Source organism: Sphaerodactylus townsendi, linkage group LG06, assembly GCF_021028975.2.
Source record: "Sphaerodactylus townsendi isolate TG3544 linkage group LG06, MPM_Stown_v2.3, whole genome shotgun sequence".
Taxonomy (NCBI): Eukaryota; Metazoa; Chordata; class Lepidosauria; order Squamata; family Sphaerodactylidae; genus Sphaerodactylus; species Sphaerodactylus townsendi.
In genome coordinates, this window is record NC_059430.1 from 20,828,626 (window position 1) to 20,846,955 (window position 18,330).

Consider the following 18,330-nt stretch of genomic DNA (forward strand, 5'->3'; position numbering starts at 1 on the left):
CCTTGATAATTTTACCAGACATCTGCTGGATTCAGCTTTTGCCCTACCGTGAGGTGTCTGTAAAAGAAAAAAAAAATCACCTCGTGACAAAAGAAGCCATTGTGTGGCTCTACCGGCTCGAAACCAAATACTCCCAAGCTTCTGTGGTTTACAACGCAGACTGCAAGTCCCTGAGTTTCATAGTATACATTTAGGCCCGTGGTTTTCTTCCTCCTGTAATCTGCTATGGAAAATCACATGAGAAAGTGACATGGGGCAAATAGGGACAGCCAGTGACCACAAATTATGCATAAATAAGTACACAAATGTGATTATTTGCCTCATCGTCCCTTACCTGGAGACAATTCTGGCTCACATTAGAGGAGTAGGCGAGTAATTTTTTACAAGTCTAATTCACCATCTCTAAGTGTTCATGTATGTGGGACTAAAACTCTTGACAAACTATCAGGTACGCAGTTATGAGTACTTTCTTCCTTATCTCTTGATGGGTTGAGACAGAAAAGAGACCTACTAAATGTCTCCCTCTGGTCACCGTTTTCTCTTGGTAAATGGTAATCTGTGCTCTGTAGTATGAGACTATGGGCGTTTCCCCATCTTTGTTTTAAGCCCCGCTGGGCCATTCTCCTCAAGTAGCTGGGTCCCCTGCACTCTTCTACCTATTAGGCGGTAATAGCGTTATACGGGCCTCCGACGCTGCCGGGCTGTCGCTCTCACTGCGCGGCATCCCTGGGTTGGAGAAAACAGTGCGTTTTGATAACTTCGCCGCGAGAAGCGGGTTGTGGGACGCCTCGCCACATTAGTAGGGATGCCACGCTGAGAGTAAAGGCTACGCATAGGGGAAATCCTTGTGAGTGGGGAAACGCCCTATATTGCCACGATATTTAAGTTTATTGAGGGCTACAAAAATTAAAAAAAAAAAGTTGATAAAAACCAGTAAAAACTTACAGCAACGACAACACGACAGCAGAACAATACGTGAAGCAACCAACAACATTTAAAGCATTTCAGTTTGGCAGTCATAAAAATAGACTATAAATAACACACAGTTAACTGAGCAGCAAATAAAAGCTGAGCAGTTAAATGACAGCACCAAGCCAACCACACCCACATAAAATTAATTGCTAAAAGCTAAAGAAAACAACAATGTCTTTTTGTCTGTTCTACATATGAAGCCTCCTTATACTGAGTCAGGCTGCTGTTCCAAGTCTGTATTGTCGACTCTACTCTGAGGGTCTCAAAGTGATGTCTTTTATATCACCTCCAACCTAATCCTTTTAGCTGGGGAATGAAGCCGGGGCTTTCTGGATGCCAAGCAATTGGTTTCCTGCTGAGCCGTGTTCCGACTAATGGAGTTTAAAATTTAACAATAACAGGCATATAGAAGTGGGAGACAGTTATACAAATGAGCCTGCCGTTACAGAGAAGGCTCCATACCTCATTATTCCTCCCCTCAGCTTAGGCACGTAAGGTTCATCGAGTTGCAACCGCAGCAAGGGGCTTTCAAGGCTAGTGAGAAGCAGAGGCGGATTGTAATTGCTTTCCTTTGTGGAGTCTTCCTTGGTGGTCTCTCACCCAAGCACTGACCTTCGTTCGCTTCGAAGATCTGACAAGATTGGGCGATTCCATGTTGCCTTTCCCTCCTGCCACTCAGTTTACTCCATATTTTCAAGGGAAGGGTTGTGGTTGTGGCTTTGCGTGCAAATGCTCCCAAATTCAATCCCCAGCAGCTGAGGAAACAGGTTATTTGGAAGGCCTCCGCTTGAGACCTTGGAGCATTGCTGCTCATCAGGGTAGGCAAGGCGAATGGTCTGACTCCGTGGAAGGCGGCTTCGTGTTTTCATTCAGCAAAACGGGTCACCTCGATTCTGATTTTAATGTTTGTTTGATTTTATTAGGGACATTTTTAACTTCCTTTTCTACAGTAAGGAGAGTCCCAATAATATTAATAACTATGATAAAATTATGAAAACACAGTAATCTCAGGCTCTTGTTTCTTATTCTCTTCAGGGGCAGATGGGGCTCAGTGATGGCCACTTCAGAATTATCCCAGTGGGCTTTCAGGCTCCCCTCCACCTGCCAAGCCGGCAAGAAGTGGGCAGCTCACCAGACTGCTCAGTTGAGCCACTTTGAGGTGAAGTTGAGGTGCCCACTGAGAGATTTTCTTCCTTTGAGGGGAACTGTCCTTTTCCTAGGCCCATTTTTTTGCCTCTGTTGGCCCCTGATTGCGAGACCCATGTGGGACCCATGTGGATTAACAGCCATGTGGATTGGCAGACTGCAGTGGGAAAGGAAAAGGAAGTACTATCTCTCACTTCCATCAGTAGAACACACACACACACACACACACACACACACACACACACACACACACACACACACTCACTCACTCACTCACTCACTCACTCTCCTAATCCCTCATCCAGTGGTGGGATTCAACAGGTTCACACTATTTCGGCAGAATCGGTTGTTAAAATGGTGCTTGTAAACAACCAGTTGTTAAATTATTTGAATCCCACCACCGGAACCAGTTGTTAAATTATTTGAATCCCACCACTGCCCTCAGGGGGCATACCACCCAGGGGGACATATGGGCCCAGGCTGCGGCCATTTACTCATGTGGGGTGTGGAAAATCGCTTCCCCTTCCCCTTGGGTCCATACACTGACTTCAAGACCTGGTGCAAAAAAAAGTTGTTTGGTCGTGGCGGGGGAGGGCAGCCGCCCAGCCGGTGGCGCGGGGAACTCAGATTTTGCAATACGCCTCTGCTGTTAGTCCAGATGGTTCCTATATTCCCAAGAATAAATCTCACATGGTTGGAAAGAACTGATAGGGTAAAGTGCAGGAAAAATCTTTGACCATCAGCAGTACCCCCTGATGGACTACTAGGTCCAACATGTTATTCCTAGTCCGGCCTTAATTTCATCTGTGGCCTTTCCTCAGCAGAATCTAAATCTGAATAATCCCAGATCCCAGCTAATCTACAGTACCTTCCGGAAGATTTATTTTGGATTGCCATGTCAAAAATACTGAAATGCAGTGGGGCGCACCAATTTTGACTTTGGAAGGAAAACTGCATGAATAACTTGAGCCCGCAGAGTAGTGAGAAAGGAGGGTATACGTACGGGAAATATACTAAGGGGCATAAATCCAGTTGAACTGACCTGAACTAAAATAAAATGTGAATGAATGTGACTTTAGCAGTCTTCTTGGTTCTGCGGAATTTGGGTTGTGAATTTCAAAACTGTGTCCCTTGACAGAGACTACACTATTAGGAGTCTCTTCGGTAGCACTTCCAACGGTTCAGAATGGAAAGCGCCAAGAAATGACCATTTTAATTGAGTAGCCCCATTAGATTGAAATGCTTTTACAATCTCGTTTTAGGGTTTGGGTGGAACTTCTGGTTTTGACTGCAAATATGTCTCCTTAATTAAACGTTCTAATTGAGTAACTGGAGTGGCCGACATCTGGGAGCAGGGGAAACGTTCAATATTTATCTTGGATGCCGGCACTCTGAAACAGGCCTGCTACGTTCTCCTACCTCCCCCATCCCTGTCTCTGTCCCAAAGACATTCTGTTAGCGTTAAGAGACTGCCCTCTGTCTGGGCTTATTTTGCAGAACAGTAGCATTCTAAGGCAGTTAAGACACATTGGTAGACCAGGCATTTCTGGTCCGATTACTGGGTAGCATTCTTCCCTAGCAAGGTTTTGTAAGAAGAAGAAAAAATTGGATTTTTACCTCCCCCTGTCCCTTCTGTAAGGAGACTCTCAGGGGCTTACAATTGCCTTCCCTTCCTCTCTCCACAACGGACACCTCTTGAGGTAGGTGAGGCTGAGAGAGTTCTGAGAGAACTGTGACTACCCAAAGTCACCCAGCAGGCTTCATGTGGAGGAGCAAAAAACCAAATCTGACTCACCAGATAGGACTCTGTTGCACGTGTGGAGGAGTGGGGAATGAAACCCGGTTCTCCAGATCAGAATTCACCTGCTCTTAACCTCTACACCACGCTGGCTTGCAACAAAACTAACCACAACACTATTAATGTTTTTAGTAAGCGGGTGCCTGTCATTTTCTTTCCTCAGATTGTTGAAACCCTGCTGGAAAAGTTAACTATGCTTGCTGTGCCCTCAGTCCAAATCAGGCTCCATGTTCTTTTTTTGAATACATGAAGCTATCTTATACTTGCTGCCCGTATTGTCTACTCAAATGGCAGCAGCCCTCCCGTGTCTCAGGTGGAGGCCTTTCATATCACTCTAAATGGAGGTGCTATGGATTGACCTTGGGACCTTCTTCATTCTAGCAGATTCCCTGCCTCTAGGATACATCTCTCTGAAATTTTATCATAGATCTCCCAGTGGTCCAAATTGTCTAGCTAATTCCTTATCCATGTGTTTGGAATAAACTTTTTTTATTAAGCGATCCACTTCAAATCAAGAAGGTGGAAGATACATTAATCTTTCCCCTCGACATTAGATGATGGATTTGCGATGAAATATAACTAGCAATATTTGAAAAGTTAGGTTCATTTAGTCAGCACTTGGAAGGGTTCAATTTGTGCTTTCCAGATAAATTAGAACTACAATTCTATCAAAGCTTGTCAGCATGGCCACCGGCCATGCCGGTAGGGGCTGATGTGGGAATTGTAGCCCTGAACATCTGGAGAGCCAAGCAGGTCTCTGCAATTCTGGTATGGCCCATCACCTTCCACATTCTGAACTGAGAAGTGAGTAGGGAGAGGTGTGATAATGTCCATCAGTCTGTGCATCGGACGAAGTGAGCTCTAACTCTTGAGAATGGAGAGATAAGAGATCACAGATGGATTTGAAGTATACTAGCTAAGTCTGGTTTGGACCTCTGGTTTATTTTTAATTTGACCTACAGCAATCTTCACTTGTCTCCTCTGTCTCAGTTCTAGGAAGGGACTAAGGAGGGTGTTGATGTGTGTTTAAATGGCCTTGACATTTGCCTGTTGATAACTAGCAACTGTGTGATTCATCTGGGTTGTCATGAATGTGGCAGTAATGCCCATGTTTAGAGCAAGGGTTTGCTGCAAACGAGCATTTTTCACTCTTTGGAGATACTCAGAGATATTATTTGAAATCCCACCTTCCTGTATTGACATTTTGTTCATTGGTGGGTTGATTTGAAAGGATACCACCACTACGGTTACCGTGGCACCTTCCCTTTGCTTCAGTATGGATGTCTGGGTGTTTCCATTTGCTGTTAGTGCCAAGACATAGTCTGTGTTCTGTTTCTTCTGGGACCCTCCATTAGTTCTGCACCTCACAATGGAGAAAAGAAGAAAGCTATGTATTGCGGTGCCTTCAAGAGTACATTAAGGAAGCTGCTGTGGTTTAGAGGTAGAACATCTTTGCATATAGAAGTTTCTGGATTCAAAACCAGCATCTCCAGGAAAAAGATCAAGTAGCAGATGATGTCAGAGCCAGAGAGCCACTGTCTGTCAAAGTAGACAACCCAAGCCTCGATAGACCAGTAATCCATCTTAATAGAGGGCAGATACATAGATTCATGACAACACAGGACAAAGGTGGATATGATAATCTGGGAGTTTTAAGAGAAAGGGTAGGAATGTTGTTTCTTATCTCAGGAAGGTTGTCCTGCAAAATATTAATCCTGGCAAGTAAGAAAAGTGACTTCCAGCCTGTATGTTACCACCCAGTCTTCTGAAGGATGTAAGCAAGCAACTTATTTGCCTTTTTAACGTGTAGAAGCATTGCCTGTTATAGAGACATATGACATACCTCTGTCCATCTTCAGCTTAAGAACATAAGAACATAAGAACAAGCCAGCTGGATCAGACCAGAGTCCATCTAGTCCAGCTCTCTGCTACTCGCAGTGGCCCACCAGGTGCCTTTTGGGAGTCAGCTACATGTAGGATGTTTTCACTGGCTCACGTTGCTCCCCGAAAGCACCTGGACTGTTATTAAGGCATTTGCAAATCTCAGATCAAAAGAGGGATCAAGATTGGTAGCCATAAATCTAATTTCTCCACAAATCTGTCCAAGCCCCTTTAAAGCTATCCTATGTTTAGTGGCCATCACCACCTCCTGTGGCAGCATATTCCAAACACCAATCACACGCTAAGGGAAGAAGCAAGCCTTTATTAGTTCTAATTCCCAGCATTTTCTCAATGAATGCCCCCCTGGTTCTAGTAGTATTGTGAGAAAGAGAGAAAAATTTCTCTGGTCAACATTTTCTACCCCATACCTTATAGACTTCAATATAACCATATCCCTCAGATTCCTCTCCAAACTAAAGAAAGTCTCAAACGCTGCAGCCTTTCCTCAAGGAAGGGTGCTGCAGTCCCTCAATCATCCCTCGCCACCTTCTGCAAATCTTTCTATCTCTTCACATCCTTTTGAGATGTATAATTCAGAACTGAACAACACAGTAATTCATGCCTTCCACTCCACAGCTTTATATAAGGGCATGACCAATTCCTCGCAGCTCTTATTCTCAATTCCTTTCCTAATTATCCCAGCATACAGAGCTCTTGCCTTTCACACAGCTTTGCCATACATTGAGCTGACATTCCCATGGAACTATCAACCAAGACTTCAAACCTCTTCCTGCCCGTGACTGACACTGACCCCTGTAGCATGTATGTGAAGTTTGATTTTTTGCCCCTATGTGCATCACTTTGTACTTTTGCTACATTGAACTGCATTGCCATTTCTAGCCTTAATTTCGAAGCACCTAATTTATCAAGGTCCGCTTTGGAGCCTCAAGTAACTTTTGTGGTTCTCACCACCCTACAATTTGGTATCATCTGCAAACTTGGCCACCACGCTACCTGCACTCTCTACTTCCAGGTCATTTATGAATATGGGTTAAAGAGCACTGGTCCCAGTAATGGATCCTTGGGGGACACCTAATTCCTACATCTCCTCCATTGTGAGAATTTCCCTACTTACACTCCACTCTTTGCTTCCTCTGTTTCTCAACCAGTTTTTAACCCATAGAAGGACTTCCCCTCTTATTCCTTCATTGCTGAGTTTTCTCAATAGCCTCTGGTGAGGAACTTTGTCAAAAGCCTTTTGGAAACGCTGCATAATGTGTCCACTGGTTCACCTCTTTTTATCCACATGCCTGTTTACATCCCTCAAAGAACTCCTAGTAAGTTTGTAATATCAGGATTTGTTCTCTGCAAAAGCCATGCTGACTCTTCAGCAGGTCTTTGCTTTTCTACATGTTTTACACTCTTATCTTTAACATTATTCTACTAATTTACCAGGAACAGATGTCAAACTGACTGGCCTGTAATTTCCCGGGTCCCCCCTAGATCCTTTCTTAAAGATTGGTGTGACATTGGCCATCTTCCAGTCTTCAGGGATGGAGCCTGATTTCAAGGATAAGTTGCATATTAGCTTCTTTCTTCCCCTACCAGGTTACCAGGTTACATATTAGCTTCTTTCTTCCCCTACCAGGTTACAGGTGTCTGCCTTCCAGACAGTACAAACAAAATATTTGCTGTATTCTCTGCAGGCATGTTCATTGTTTCAAGGGCAAGATGTAGCCTGTGCCTATATTCCCACCTCCATCTGCAGTACTTTCTTTCAGAATATGCCACATAAAATATTTGCTCTTGAAAACTAAGCAGAGAACAGACCAGCAAGTAAGCAGGACCCATTTCTGAGTCTATATTTATAGAATCAAGAAACCTAATGATGGGTAAAATGTGAAAATACTGTAAATTGAAATATCTACACGGGTGATCCTCTTTGGCAGGAAAAGTTGTTAACAATTCTGGTTGGAAGACATCCCTGTCACTTAGCTACTGAATTACTATCTTCCCGCATTGCCTCTTCTGTTGCTGCTTCATGTGATGGTGACAAAGATAGTGTGAAAGCCAATGGAGGTTATTAAAAGATTTCCCAAGATACACAGTTATAATTTTTAGAGATTGAATACGGAATATTAAAAGTATCAGTTGATACAGTGGAACTTCGGTTTTCATCGCCCTCGCTTTTCGTTCATTTCGGTTTTTGTTGATTGCCTGGGCGAAAAAGTTGACTCGGTTTTCGTCGATTGCCTCAGTTTTCATCGATTTCCGTCGCCTGCTGTCATTCAAAACCTATGAGAGAAGATCAAGTGACTGATGCTATTTGGTATATTTCAGAGGATTCAGTCATGTCCTGGTCAGCACTACTTGCACCAAGTTCCTTTCTCCTGCTCAATGATAGACAATTTCAGTGCTAGTTAAATTGGCAATTTGATTGAAGTTGAGTGGCAGCCAGTCCCCCCCCCCCCCAATCTTCCCCTATGAATGATGCAACATTGCTGGTTGAACTTGAAGTGGACCAAAATAGAAAGTACTTAGTCGGAAATACCCAAAGGGTATGTTTAAATGGAATGTACTGTGTGTTTTGGAATTCAGGATTTAAAGCCAGCTAGTGAGTGGCAATTAAATGTCAACTTTATATTTTTATGAAGGAAAAATGATGATGGTCTTTTTTTAAAAAAAAACAACATCAGAAATCCTCAAGATCCTAAGTGGAGAATGACATTGGAAACATTTAAAAATGTCGTTGGTGCATAACTGCAGCAATTTCCAGTGCGTTTGCTTTTATACATCAAGTTGGAAGCTAGGTCATACTGGTTCTTAAACTACTTCTGCATAGACAATTTGTTTCATCCTGTCTCTCAAACTGCAGCAAGTTTTGTTTTCGGAGCATCCACACAACGTCATCCTCTGCCCGTTCACCTTCTGTGGTTTCCTGTTCTTTGCTCTGTGTTCCCAGAATTGCTTTGATCCAAGGTTTATGGAGACAAAGCTGGGGGAGCAGGAGGGGGGACAGCATGGTATTCTTGAGTGGCCTCCTGTCCAAATACTAACCAGAGTTGACTCTGTTGAGCCTCCAAGATCTGACAGGATCAAGTGATCCTGGGCTATTCAGGTCAAAGCATCTAAGCCAGTGTTTCCCAACCTTTTCGAGGTCAGGGTACCCTTGACCTCACTCTTCATATCTCACAGTACCCCTGCCGCCACCCTCCACCTTCCCCTCCCATTGCCCCTGCTTGCCACACACCCCACCTTCCCCTCCCAGGGTGAAGGGAAGCACTGGGGGTGGTGGTGGCTGCTGACCTTGTGGCAGGCCCTGCCTCATGGGACAGCTCCATGTCCTTGCTGGCGCCGGTGGGAGACACCACAGAAATGAGGGGGGGGGTAGTGTTGCCGTGGTACCCCTGGGACATGCTCACGGGACCCCAGGTTACCACGGAACCCTGGTTGAGAATGGCTGATCTAAGCCTATATAGTATAATTAACACCTAGGTAAGTGAGCCGCCAGGTTGCAAGCAATTTATCTCAATGGCATCATAGGGGTTTCAGGGCAAGAGATGAACAGAAGTGGTTTGCCATTGCCTTGTTCTGTGCAGCAACCTGGGTTTTCCCTGATGGTCTTCAATCCAAGTACCAACCATGGCTGGTCCTGCCTAGCTTCTGAGCTCTGACAAGATCCGGCTAGTCTGAGCTATTTAGCCTGCTGCTTCTGCCATTAAGAGACCATTGATTCATGAGGGACTGACCCAGAGGTGGGATCCAGCAGGTTCTCACAGGTTCCCGAGAGTAGGTTACTAACTATTTGTGTGTGCCGAGAGGGGGTTACTAATTGGTGATTTTGCCACGTGATTTTTGCCTTAGTTACGCCCCTCCTCTCAGCAGTAGCGCGCAGAACGTGAAGCAGTCTAGCAGGAGGTGCACCAGCGTGCGTGGCAGCCTGCGCTTGCGTGCATTCGTTTCCCGCCCAAGGACCGGCGCAGTGGCTGCGTCCTTGCCATAGCCCTGCCCAGGAATACCCGGCCCCCAGAATGCCTGCCCCTGCCCCTGTCGTGCCCCTCCCAGCCCCATTGGCGCTACGCCACAGTCTGAATCCCACCACCATGGGAACCTGTTACTAAAATTTTTGGATCCCACCACTGGACTGACCCCTTAGGAATCTATTTCCAGTATGGCTTGGGAGAGAATTACTTATTGACCCCCAATATTGGAGATCAGTCAGCCCCCCAGTTGTGAGCCAAATGCCCTCCCAAAAGATTTTTCCACCAAATTTTCCTCCATATCATCTGGGATGGGATTTTCCTCACTCTGACAGGTTGAGGCTCAGAATTGCATTTGAATCCTAAAGTGGGGCATACCACAGCAAAATCATCATTTATTTTTGTCTTTTGAAATTTGTTTTTAAGAGGAGAAGTGGAAACATGAGAGAAGCATGTAGCAAAGAGAGCGAAAAAGGCAGAAATACAAGCAAACTGAAAGAGAAATATATGCCATTTAGAAGGTGTGAAGCTAAAGACAGATCTCTAGCCCAGTGGCATTTCACTGCACTTCCGAGGCTCTCTCAAGATCATTCAGACTGTTTAAATGAACGCGGTTTATTGTTACCGATCGGATGAGCTTACTGGATCTCTTTCCAACGGCCGATGGCCCGACAGGCCAGCTCTTCATCCAAACGTTTCTTGGTGTCTCTTTCCCCCCTTATACAGGATCTCGGATTCCTGCTGAAGTCAAACACAGTTTAGAACTTGGAAATGGGATAAAGAGGTCAGATACTGCCATGAGAAAAGTCCTAAAATATGTAGCCTTCCCACCCACCCCCTCCCCACTGTCTTCTATTCCAGTACCAAATATGATCTCATCCCTCAAGTTTCTTTGGAACCGAGATCATAGCTAGACGCTTAAGACAATTTCTTCCCCTTGAAGCATGCAAAAATGCTTGCTTTTCTTGCTTAGCGCTGTTCTCATGAACTGCCGTACCCAACCGGAGCTGCTTCTTGCATGCCTCATGTACACATTCTGACTTTGACGAAATATCATGTTATTGTTCTGATTTGTGTCATTCAACTAGTATTTTTGTCGCTTTATCATTCTCGTCTGACATCATTTTTATCTGCACAGCACACAAACCTTGTGAAGTGAGGCTGGCTGAGCGAGTGTCTCTCCCAAGCCCACATAATAACATGCCATCTTTTAATTTTAAAAAGTGTCCTTTATTTGAAAAGAGAGTTGTCGTTCCTTTATAGTGCGGTAAATGTCAATGCTGCAACAGTGGATGTAACTACTATAGAAAATCGTTTTAATGAAATGAAAATAAATCAGGAATCATTATTGATGAACAATATTGAATGAAAGATTTTACAGATTGTTGCATTTATTTATGTATATCACAGGGTGAATGGCACAGGAGCTGCCAGATCAGACAGAAAGTGAGGTCATTTTTTCCCTTCAAGGTATGTGTCCAGACGCATCCTAAAGACCACCAGGTTTCCAGGATATAAGCTTTTGAGATTCAAAAACCTGTGTGTTGTCAAAGGCTTTTATGGTCAGAATCAGCTGGCTGTCGTGGGTTTTCCGGGCTGGGTGGTCCCCTCACATTTTGCCTACATCCGTGGCTAGCATCTTCAGAGGGATTTCATGGTAAGATCTGTTTCTCTCCACACTCTGCCATGGAGAGAAAGACATCTTATTGTGACATGCCTGTGATGATGCCAGCTGTAGATGCAGATGCTTTAGGAACTAAAACCACCTGACCACGGCCACGCAGCTTGGAAACGCAGAACAGCCAATTTAAAAACCTCTTCCATCAGATATTAGTAGGAAGGGAGCTTTGACTCTCAGAAGCTCGTATCCTAGAAATATTGTTGACCTCTAAGTTGCTACTGGACTCAAATCTGAGGCCCCTTCTGCACATGCAGAATAATGCACTTTCAACCCACTTTCAATGCACTTTGCAACTGTGCGGAATAGCAAAATCCACTTGCAAACAATTGTGAAAGTGGATTGAAAGTATGTTATTCTGCATGTGCAGAAGGGGCCTTACTTTTTCACTGCAGACCAATACAGCTGCCCACCTCATACCAAAAATACATGCTCCCTTCTGATGGAGGGCTTGTTAAATAACCAGAGTTGCATGTTTTCCTTTGAGAAAACCACATTCTTACCAATCAGCTGAAGATGTGCAGAAAGAATACTAAAATCCATTGATCTGCTCTTCCTCCTATGGGCTATTTGTAAACTGAACAGGAAGCATGTATATTTCATTTTTCCTCTAGCAGAGCCTCCTGTACTCTAAGCTCGTTGTTTGGCGTGAAACCAAAGTAAGATCCATAAGTGGACCTGGTCTAAACTTTAGAAATAAAATGTGGTCTTTATTGCTACAACTCCAGCTCAGAACTGACAAGGCGACTGACTGACTGACTGACTGACATGCCCAAAATAGACTTGGAATTGTTTGCAAACAAAAAAAAAATTGGAGGGAGAGAATCTGCAGAATAACATTCACATGGTGTCAAACTGAACTCACTTCTAGAATTTCTGTTCTAAAACAAATGTGATTTTTTTAAAAAAAACTATAGCCCCACAGTGCGATGCTCAGATCCAGGGCAGATGTAGTCCACTACTTCAGATTGCTGCACATCAGTATAGACACCAGGAGTTAAAAATATAACGAAATCAAAAATACCCCAATAGCTGTTCTTCCCCTCCCCAAATTATTAAATATATTCATGCCTGTGGAACATAGTTTCCCCTGTGGATGACATTGCCAAAGTGCTGTGTGTATGTACGCAATTGGGATATTTAACATATTCAGGTCACCAATGAAAGACAATATATGGTGGTTATTAACCTATTGCGGCATGTTTTGAAAATTGGGTGGGGGGTGTTACTTCGCCCCTGGTTAATAAATCCACATATTCCTTAGTATCTATATCTTTAAAAAGATAATGCAACAAAATAAACGTATTCCTCAATATCTTTCCGATGCTATTCTTAACAAGGTACAGGAATGTCCATTTTTCTTCATCTCTTCCTTTGCAGTTGCCCTGTAGACTTAATAGGTTTTGTGTGGAGCCTGCTAGTCTAGCATACCGAGTGGCTTATTTTGGTACAGGCTTTCCTCTCAGACTTTACAAGCTTAGGAACATAGATAGCTTTTTAAGGACCTTTCCTCACAAGCTTCACTTCTTACAGTATTGATACTGCACGACAATCCTCTTGGTGCTTTGAGTTGCAACCTCCTTCCATGGGCTGTGGCTCAGTGGTAGAACCTCTGCCCAGCATGCAGAAGGTCCCAGGTTCAATTCCTGGTACGTCCAGTTGCACAGGTAAAGTGAAATACCTCTGCCTGAGACCCTGGAAAGCCTCTGCCATTCTGAGTAGATAATATTGACTTTGGCCCTTTCCCCATTCACCGTTTGCTGCGTGCTACTCTCGCCGAGTAGTGCGGGGTCCAACTGCACTCCCCACTACAGGGGCGGCGACAACACAGCCGCCCAGACTCTGCTGCTCTTGCGCCCCCTCAGCGCGGGTCATTCTGGCGCTGCTCAAAACGGCGCCTTTTGATGACCCCGCGCAGAGCGCGGGGCAGTGAGGAAGCCCGGGGAACACGACCCTCGCGCTAAAAAGGTCCTGGACCAGACGAAACGGACATCATTTTAAAAGTGGGGAAATGGCCCTGGATTCAAATAACCTCTCTTCCATTCAGTCCAGTGAGTGATCTTGCACCAATCATACGCGATCAACCTAGCCTTAGCTCACTGGGTTGGTGCAAGGATTAAATGGAGGAAGGGAGAATAATGTACATGTTCTGGTCCATAAATACCAAAATAGGGCAACATGAAGCTGCCTTATACTGAATTGGTCAATCAAATGTCTCTTTCTCATGTCCAGAGCATTCATTAACCCTGTCATTGTCAAGGTAGTTGAAGTCATCCATTACTGCATAGCTTTAGCCCATGATTGATTGCCTTGTTTATTCCATTGTCCATCCTAAGATCATACTCAGAGCTTTGATCCAGTGGGCAACAATATGTCCCCCAAACATTAAATTATCTTTCAGCCTTGGTATTTCTACCCATGGAGATAATGTGGCGGAATCTATTCCCCTTTACTGGACTCTACACACTCTGTGGTATACACAGGGGCCACCTCTCATACATCCTTACCTATCCTTCCTCTACGAGTTATATATCCTGTTTATTTTTATTTTGCAAAATTCATATCCTGCCCTTCTGCCTTCATAAGGGCCACAAAGGCAGCTAACAAATTAAAACATACATAATGAAATTACATATTGTGTGTGTCTATTTAGAGCTGTCCAGTCATAGCTGACTGCAGTGGTGGGATTCAGCCGGTTTGCACATATCAGAACCCACCCCAATGGTGCATAGATTCTCTGTGTACAGGCGACACTTGATTTTAGCATGTAGATGCGTACAGTTTTGGTATGCCTGGACCGGTTTTGTTACATGTTCCGGTCCATGCATACCAAAATTGTAATCATGGTGTTCCATCCAGACAGCAAGCGTGTTGCAGGTAGACCTCTCTCCCACACTTCCAGTGTGTGGATGTAATCTCTGAAAGGGGCTTTTATATTCTGGAATTAGGAATTTACATTTTTGCTCTTGCACCACAGTGTTAATTCAATAGAGGGTGGTAATGAATTGCATGTTTAAGGTGTGACCAAAGCAGAGGATTTGGAACATTTGCTCCGCTGTACAGAGGGAGCTACAAAATGGCAAAGGCCGTGCCAGATTTCACGAAGACAAGCCTGTCGTAAATCTGAAATGGAAGACATACGAGGGCTGTAGTTTGCTACTATGAGTTATTACAATGGTTTTTGAATGAGCGAAGCTGTTCCAAGTGAACTGCTGCCGTCAGTGGCATTGTTCTCAATGAACTGGTGAGCCTCCCCTTCACTGGGGAACGCCTTCCAAATTTGGGAAACAAATCTTTAAGAGTAATGTTGTGCGAGCAGAGAGAAAAGGACTCAGAAAGGGTCATGTTCTTTTGTGCAAACAGAAAAGCCCAGGGCACTCCTTTGTGTGGAGTTGGCGAGGAACTGGTTTTGTCCAGCAAGTGAGATGGCTGTCTGTGGGAAATGGGTGTTAGATTTTGCTAGATATAAGACAAGAAGGATGCATTGTTCTGGATTTCAGGAGCAATCCTAAACAGATTTAGAAAGAACGAACGATGCAATCATCTTCAACTACTCCCATCTAAGCCCATTGATTTAAATTGGTGAAGGAGGAGGAGGAGGAGGAGAGTTGGATTTATATCCCCCCTTTTCTCTCCTGCAAGGAGACTCAAAGGGGCTTACAAACTCCTTTCCCTTCCCCCTCACAACACCCTGTGACATAGGTGGGGCTGAGAGAGCTCCGAGAAGCTGTGACTAGCCCAAGGTCACCCAGCTGGCGTGTGTGGGAGTGCACAGGCTAATCTGAATTCCCCAGATAAGCCTCCACAGCTCAGGCGGCAGAGTGGGGAATCTAACCCGGTTCCTCCAGATTAGAGTACACCTGCTCTTAACCACTACGCCATTGCTGCTCCTAGACTAGAGTTACCTAGACTAGACTAGAGTTATCTAGAGTTAGACTAGAGTTACTTAGAGTTAGACTAGAGTTACCTGCATAGTTTCGCATTGTTCAAACCCAGGTTATCAGTCTGAAACAAACATGGTGGTGGCTGTAAACAAGTGCCTACCCATGAAATCATTTAATGAACAAAGGTAAAGGTAGTCCCCCTGTGCAAGTACTGGGTCATTATTGACCCTTGGGGTGACATTGCATTACAAAGTTTACTAGGCAGACTGTATTGATGGGGTGGTTTGTCACTTCCTTCCCCAGTCATCTACACTTTACCACCAGCAAGCTGGGTACTCATTTTACCGACTTCAGAAGGATGGAAGGCTGAGTCAGCCTTGATCTGGCTACCTGAAACCGACTTCCGGCGGAATTGAACTCAGGTTGTAAGCAGAGCTCTGACTACAGTATTGCACCTTACCACTCTGCAGCACAGAGCTCCTACACTTTATGCATACCATGTATCTATATATATATATAAATCTAACAGTGTGTTTGTCCCTAATGGTCTCCCTCAGAAGCTGCTGGACGGATCGCCCCCAAATTTTCACAGGACATCCCTCCCTGTTGCGGGCAGGTAATCGAACCTTCAAATCACCGAAAGTCCATACCTGAGCCAGGTGAAACGTCTTTTTCCTGGCGCACCAGGCCATGAGGCTGGCTGTGTTTAGCTGTCATCCTTAGAATGTTCGTGCAGCATGTCTGTCTGTGGCCTGAGGCCTTGGTATACCCTTAGAATGTCCGCGCAGATGGCCAGAGATGAGCAGTTAAAACAGTAAATAGGTAATATGAGTGGAAGTGAAAAACATACACACTTTGCCGTGTGAGACATCAGGGGGGTTCCCCCCCACACACGCAGGTAACTTTCACTCTCTGTGCCTCACCCACTGCTATCACACAATACACATCCAGCTCATCCTCACACACCTCACTCTGCCCTCCCTCACATCCAACCACCACTTACCCACTTCCTCACCCATATTACCACAGCTCTCTTACTAAAAGTGAGTTGGAGTTTGCCTTTTTCTTCTAAGAAAAATCCACTTCAAGGTGAAGACCAAACACTACTGGCTCCGCACATTTGCACGTGGCCCTTTCAAAACCCAGGGAGCTGGCTTCGATCTGAGCTGCCTCCACCACCCTGCCTCTGCTGCCTGACGGGGATAGCCTGCTTGCCCCAGTTCTGCCTTACCCAAGCCAGGACTGTGGAGTGTCCAGCCAGCCTTGCATTGGACGACGGTGGGATTCTCGCGACTCTGGACAGTTCGACATTGTGTGGAATGGGAAGGGTTACCTTATACTAAAAAAACAAGACAGCACCATATAACAATGTGCATTGAAAAGGGAAAGAGGGATTCCATTTGACCACCCCAAAAGGCTATGCTGGGGATTATTGGACCTGCATAGACATCTGTGTGGGTTGCGGACTGTGATGAGAAGGACAATTGCCACAGCAACACGTGGCCGGGCCTGCTAGTTATGTATAAATATACTGTCCATGTGATATGGTTGATTTGTGTGTAGAATTAGCATGTCAGCTAGCCCAAGTCGGTGTTTGCTGACATTCTAACTGTGAGCACACATGGTTGAATTTGCATAGAAAGCACAATTTTACATTATAGTGTGTGTGGAATATTTACATAGGTCTCCCCTGTGGCCACCACTGTGGTATCTGCTTGCTCTCCTATAAGTGATTGGCTGGTTGTGTAGGCATAGTTGGATAAGTTGTGAGAACTTCATGGTGTACACGTAATGACTGGTGACAGCTATCTGGCACTCCTGTCAGAGGTCTTGCATGTCATCTGCTATTTAATCCTTGTTTTTAACTGGAGTTGCTGGGGATTAAATCTGGGATCTTCTGCCAGCAAAAATATATATTCCAACACTGAGCTACGGCTCGTCCCCATAAAACTGAGGAATTATTGAAACTTAGCTGAGTGGACGAACGCAAAGAGGGTCAGAACTATGCGTGCCAGATTTTTGGAAGGGGATGATAATAGTGCCCTACCGAGTACTTATGAGAAACTCACACAAAGCTTAACTTCCTTCCTTACTAAAAAAGGGTCAATATATGGCAAATTGAAGATTTTTTCACAGGGATTGAAACTAAGTCGGTGTAAGGCTGAAAACTCAAACAAAGTTAACTTAAAGAAAAGAACTTTATTGATTTGCGTCGCCCTAAATACAGGGTGCTGGAGCTGAGGATTCGTGTCCTCAGTTCCAGCATTTATTTTATTTCTGAACTTAACAACAACCAATCAGTTTTCTCCCCCCACCCAGTCTCTGTCCTCTCATTGGCCGTGAAGCTCCAGTGGGATGTAGCTTCTCAGTTTGTTTTCCCGCTCTTGTTGGAAAAAGACGGGAGCCGGTGCATGCTGGGAGTTGTAGTCCTGGCAGCAGGTGTGGACTTGCTTAGTGCCTGAATGGAAGCTTATTCTGAGATTTCTGAAAGGGGAGCAGGACAGATTTGGGGAGAAGGACATTGCTGTGGGCGTTCCCCTATATTTTTAAGCATAATCTAATCAACGGTACATAATGCATTCTCTCATCCACTGCTACTGAGAAATGCAATAATATGGACGTAATCCTCAATACTGACCTCTGCTGCGACATATGAACATCAAGTGTGATACAGGGTTTTTTTTTTAAAAGTTTATGTTGCTCTCTCTTGCACACATGTAAAAATAACTTGTATACGAGTGGACCGCAATCTCTTTCGGCTGCCTCTGTGCATTCTTTCCTTATATGATGATGTTCAAAAGTGTCCTCACCATGAACCTCAATGTATCCCCCTAAGAAATTTGGATTGACAGCTTTAAACGACCTCGGCTGAGGACGATGTATAATTGCAATGACCTCATCTGGGACTGTCTTGATTGCAACCTTCACATAACTCTTTTTTTTTTTAAGAATGGTCTCTCTTCAATTTGCGGCATATTTATATTAGGAAAA

At 44.6% G+C, this 18,330-nt stretch overlaps 1 protein-coding gene across 1 annotated transcript in view; it reads left to right on the forward strand.

Annotated features, from left to right (window-relative positions):
* The window catches only part of PDE3A (phosphodiesterase 3A), a 324,658-nt gene that overhangs the window by 192,786 nt on the left and 113,542 nt on the right, over positions 1-18,330 (forward strand). The gene's annotated exons all lie outside the window — the stretch shown is intronic.